Raw genomic sequence first — 5,565 nt, 5'->3', positions numbered from 1 at the left:
ACCATCCAGCTTGCTCAGGTGTCCCCACTGCCACCTGCCGTCGTGGCCACACAGGGCTAGGCCACCAAGAACAAAAGTAGCTGCCAGGGCCTCGTCTGTGGGTTGGAGGGTAGGTTTCCTAAGAAGGGTTCGTGGATGAGAAGTTCCTCCCAACACACATTCTAGAAGTTGGTGACCCAGGCTTAGCCCTCCAGCCACGGCTGGGCTGCCCACCGACCTGGATCAGAGAAGCCGGCCCCTGCTGGAGGCCTTAGTGTGCCCCTCCTCATGGTACCCTGCTGGGGAGCGGGCAGGAGGATTTCCTTTAAGAAGTTTGTGTTCACAACGCTGGACTCTGTATGTGACACTCCCACCCTCACATCTGCTGCTCGGCACCCAAAGTTCCAAGCTGGCATCTCCATTTGTCCACGTGGAAATCTTCTCATGTCTTCTGGCACCTTCCGGGGCCTGGGTCTAGTTGTTGCTATGGCCCAACGGCACTTTCTGCCCCCAAATTCTCTGAAGGTCACTAAATTAAAACAAACTGTGGGGTTAATCATTATATCTTCATATACTACCCAGTCCGGACCTACATATATAACTGAAGAGGAAAGACAATTAAATAACTCGGGATTCGGCCTCCCCACCCAAATGTGTCCTGCTTGGCCAGGAGTGGCTCGTGGTCACCAAAAGTAAGCCACGCAGCTAAAAGCCTGAGCTTCATTCTGAGCAAGAGTTGGTTTCAAATACCAGTTCATCCTCGCTGTCTACACTACCTTAAGTAAGTTACTTCACCTCTCCAAGCTAGGGTTGCCAGATTTAGGGGAAAAACAACAATAGCAATAACAACAACAACAGACCATCCAACTAAATTTGAAATCTCAAATAAACAACAAATAATATTTTAGTATAAATATGTCTCCAATATTGCATGGGATATACTTATACTAAAAATTATTTGTTGCTTACCTGAATATCTGGACTTATAGTAAAAAATGATTTGTTGATTGTTTGTAATTAAATGGACATCTTATGTGTCATCTGGAAAATCTGCAAGCCCCATGCCTTCAACAGCAAAATGAGGATAATTGAACTTACCCTTCATGAGGTTACTATGTGGATTTTATTAAATAATGCATGTAAAGCATTGGTGTATCATAAATGCCCAATATATTAAAATTATTACTCTTGTATCTAGTATAGGTTTGCCTTTGACAGTCTTAGTTTATACCTGTTGCCCCTGGGAAATTATTAATAGTTTTCCTTTTTACGTTCAAAACTATCCCAGTTTGTATAAATTATATGTTCATCACAGGTACAGGGGCCAAATGTTTATACCACATTATCTCAGTGTTTGTTGGAATGTTTTCCTTCATTTCAACCACCAGATGGCACTGCAGGGTGATAAGCCGAATGAGAAAGATGTACATAAAATTTTACCTTAGTAACATCCCTGGGTGTGTTCTCTGCGCACCCAGCACACGCGCGCACACACACACACACACACACACACACACTTCATTTTATTCGGTGATATTGGGTGACTCAGTGATTCTATGAATGCTCACCCTAAAGCTGGAACACAAAAAAAGAAAACTGTAAATAACACTAGTCATAAAACTCATGAATGATTATCCTCCAGCCATATTTTGTTCTTGAATAGAATAAAGTAGTATTTCTACTTTCATAATTCAGGCTAAAATTAGCCAGAACTTTCTTCATATTCTACAAGAACATCTATTTTCTTATTTGCTTACAATGCATCGTTAGTATCTAGAACAGTACCAAGCATGATAAGTGCTCAGTGGAGAATGAATGAATGCCAGGGCTGAATGTTAAGAAGATAAATATATGGACCCCCATAATTGGGACTGAAATTTTCTGGAAGCTGGAGTGATGTGACCCAGTTGAAAACAGAAGCACATATTTATTTACATTTAGAGAGAGGTTTATGGCACCAGGGATTATCAACTCTATGTCTTAAGGGAGAATCAAATGCTCTTCTTGGAAAAAGAGGTCAACTAGAATAAAAAGCTAAAATTTTCCTCAGCTCGATTTTTTGCTTATTCTACCCTCAATATGAAAATAAAGGGTTTTCTTTTCCCCTTATTGGAAAGGAAAGAAAGTCACATTCAAGAGAGATTTGAAGACCCAGCATTCAGGTGCCAGCATACACCAAGCAAGGAACTGGTCAAAGATAAAAATATTTTTCCATGCCAGTGCACCAAGAAAAACATTAAATAATTTCTCTTTCAGTTCTATTAATAAATAAGACACACACCCCCAAAAGCACCTCAAAAAATGTCTGTCAGCAAAACAGAAGAAAAGGAGCATTTCAAACACTGAGTCCTATTGGCCTTTTAAAATTTAACAAAAAGAAAATTTCACCTGATAACCAAATATGTATATTGTTAGTACAAAATAAATTCATGATCATAATAAAACACTCCCACATCACAGGAATATCCACAATAACCTCCCAGCGGCAGCTGAGAGACAAAGCAGACAGAAGACGCACATTTTTTTTTATTGAAGTATAGTTGATTTACAATGTTGTATTAATCTCTGCTGTACAGCAAAGTGACTCATATATATACTCTTTTTCATATTCTTTTCCATTATGGTTTGTCACGGGATATTGAATATAGTTCCCTGTGCTATACAATAGGACCTGTTGTTTATCCATTTTATATATACTAGTTTGCATCTGCTAATCCCAAACTCCAAATCCATCCCTCCCCCACCTCTTGGCACCCACAAGTCTGTTCTCTATGTCTGTGAGTCTGTTTCTGTTTTGTAGATAGGTTTATTTGTGTCGTATCTTAGATTCCACACATGAGTGATGTCGTATGGTGTTTGTCTTTCTCTTTCTGGCTTACTTCATTTAGTATGATAGTCCCTAGGTCCATCCATGTTGCTGCAAGTGGCATTATTTCATTCGTTTTAATGGCTGAGTAATATTCCATTGTGTGTGTGTGTGTGTGTGTGTGTGTGTGTGTGTGTGTGTGTGTGTATACCACATCTTCTTTATCCATTTATCTGTCAATGGACATTTAAAAATGTGGAACGCTTCCCAAAATTGCGTGCCATCCTTGCACAGGGTCCCTGATAATCTTCTCTGCATCATTGCAATTTTAGTATGTGTGCTGCCGAAGTGAGCACGGAAGACACACTTTCAATGGCAGTGTCGGCATTGATGCTGTCCGGTCCTGATGATGCCTGAAGCACAGTTTTTACAAGAAAATGAATATCTAGGGTTATCATCAAGACAGAAAGTTCTTCATGAGAAAGGATTGTTTAGGGCTAATGACACCTTCTCCCACCTGAATCTGTCCTTTATAAGAAAACTTGTCTCACCCCATCCTCCCAGCTCTCAGCAATAACATTTCAACAAAACGATCTGGGGTCCAAATGAAAATGAACCCCATGGAAAGCCAACGTGGCAAATCCCGGAGGAACCAGGATGGGTTTCTTAGCCAACACGTCCATAGCTAGTGGTTATGAACACACGTCTGGGGACCAGACTGGGCTGCATCTTATCATATTCAAGGGTTTTGGCTGTAAACAGCATCTAACTCCGGGTCACAAGCAAAATTCAGGGGAAAGTTGGGCAGCTCAAGGAATAGATGGAGCTGAGAACAGTGTCTGGAAACAGGACCAGATCCTGGGTGTCTACATGGCAGGACCTCTCAGCCCTCTGGTTCAGGGCTCGTCAGTGGGAGGAACGTGCTCCCACCACCTTTTTCCATCTGGAGATGATTCCCCTCAAAATTCAAGTCCCAGAGAAAGTCTGCATGGCTGAGTTTGGGTCATGTGCCTACCCTTTGGCTGGAGCTGGCAGAACACCTTGACTGATGGACACGCCCAGGGCAACACACATCGGAGAGAAGTACTTTTCCAAGAGGAGATTCGATGTTTTTAACAAGTAGGAATGGATGCTGTGTAGCCAAAATGTCCACAAATGCCCATTGTGCCGAGTTGGAGGAACCAATTGGAGGAACCACTTCCTCTTTCTCCCCAGAGGCCTGCCTGACCCTGGAGCAGACATTCCCAGCCTCTTGGAGCCTCTGTGGCCAGGTCCACTATTCTGTCTGCGCCTCACACCTTGTTCCTGCAAGAAGAGGAGGGATTTGGGGAGAGAGGAGTGGGGACAGATAGAGCACTCCCGGCCCTGCCCCATCAGGACACACTTGCAGGGGGCCTGATCCAGGCACCCGCGTGCTCTGTCCACCCCAGTCCTCCCTGTGGGAAGCTGGCCTGGTCGGGGTTCAGGCAGGCCTGGGGACCCCTGAACTCTTTCCTGGGGAGTAGGTTCTGGGCTTTGTGACTTTCAGGACACAGGTGGACAGGCTCCTTTCTGAGACGGGCTGGGGACGTGTTGCCTGGCACACCTGAGCCTTCCCCAAGGCGGGCCTGTAGCAGATGCTGAGGGAGACCCTCAGATGTCCCCCCGGCTTCCAGGAGTGTCGCCTGCATGACTCACACTTTGCTGTGTCTCCAGGAATGGTCCTCAGCCAAAGCGAGCTTCCTTGCCCAAGGTTTCACTCCCCTCCCAAGGGCAACCTGTCTCCAAAGACCCACAGTGTGGGAAGACAACAGCCCAGCCCCAGGCCTCAATTCGGGACACCTCTGAAGGGCCATCCCACCTTCACAGCACCACGGGGCTGGCCGAGGTCTCTGTTACCAACACATTCCTGCTGCTCCGTTTCCTTCCTGACCCAGTCCTGCATCCCTCACTCCCTGCCAAGTGCAGGCCCTGACAGCACCTCCCCACCCCAGTGAAGCTCCGCACACACGCCTGCATCTCTGTGTCCTGCTGAGGACAGTCTGGGCAATACTGGACCAAAGAAGCAGACTCTAAAATGGGAGTAGGTAGTTGGATCATCCACCATCTGGATGGCCATGTGGACTTCACACTGGTGATGGGCAACGATGGACAATTCCTGGAACAGTTCAGTGTACTCGGATGGTTCAGCCCAAGTGCAATCGTGACGCCCCTCACAGACGATGGATGGGATGAGATCCCGTTGGAAGGGAGCACCAAGAGGTTTGGGACAGAGCAACATGAGGACTGTGGGCTCAGAGGCTGTGGCCGGGCACTGTCAGAGCCCTGGCGAAACACGGCGAAAGCCTGACGTTGGTCAGTCATCAACTTAAGGCAAAGGTGGATTGGGAGTGTGGGAGTAGCAGATGCAAGCTATTGCATAGAGAATGGATCAACGACAAGGTCCTACTGTAGAGCTCAGAGAACTATATTCAATATCCTGTGATAAACCATAATGGAAAAGAACATATATATGTATAACTGAATCATTTTGCTGTACACCAGAAACTAACACAACGCTGTAAATCAACTATACTTGAATTTTTTAAAAAAGAGGAAATAAAAGACAAAGGTGAAAGCCATAGGACCTCCTTGGCCGTGTGTAGAGAGACTCGTGGAGGGTTGAACCAGCTGAGGCTCCGGCCCAGGAATTAAGTGTAAGGATAACAAACCTGCAAGGAAGGTTGACTCTACCCCCACAAGCCTGGTATAACAAAGTGAGGGCCCTGATGGGAAAGGACAGAGACTCAGACACTCCGGAT

At 45.5% G+C, this 5,565-nt stretch overlaps 1 non-coding gene across 1 annotated transcript; it reads right to left on the bottom strand.

Annotated features, from left to right (window-relative positions):
• Positions 1 to 3,034: 3,034 nt before the first annotated feature.
• LOC118895110 lies at positions 3,035 to 3,141 on the bottom strand. Its single transcript, XR_005019880.1, has one exon. It is a non-coding gene; the product is annotated as a U6 spliceosomal RNA (small nuclear RNA).
• Positions 3,142 to 5,565: the final 2,424 nt, after the last annotated feature.

Source organism: Balaenoptera musculus, chromosome 4 (assembly GCF_009873245.2).
Source record: "Balaenoptera musculus isolate JJ_BM4_2016_0621 chromosome 4, mBalMus1.pri.v3, whole genome shotgun sequence".
NCBI lineage: Eukaryota > Metazoa > Chordata > Mammalia > Artiodactyla > Balaenopteridae > Balaenoptera > Balaenoptera musculus.
This window is presented reverse-complemented; position numbering and strand designations above follow the sequence as displayed.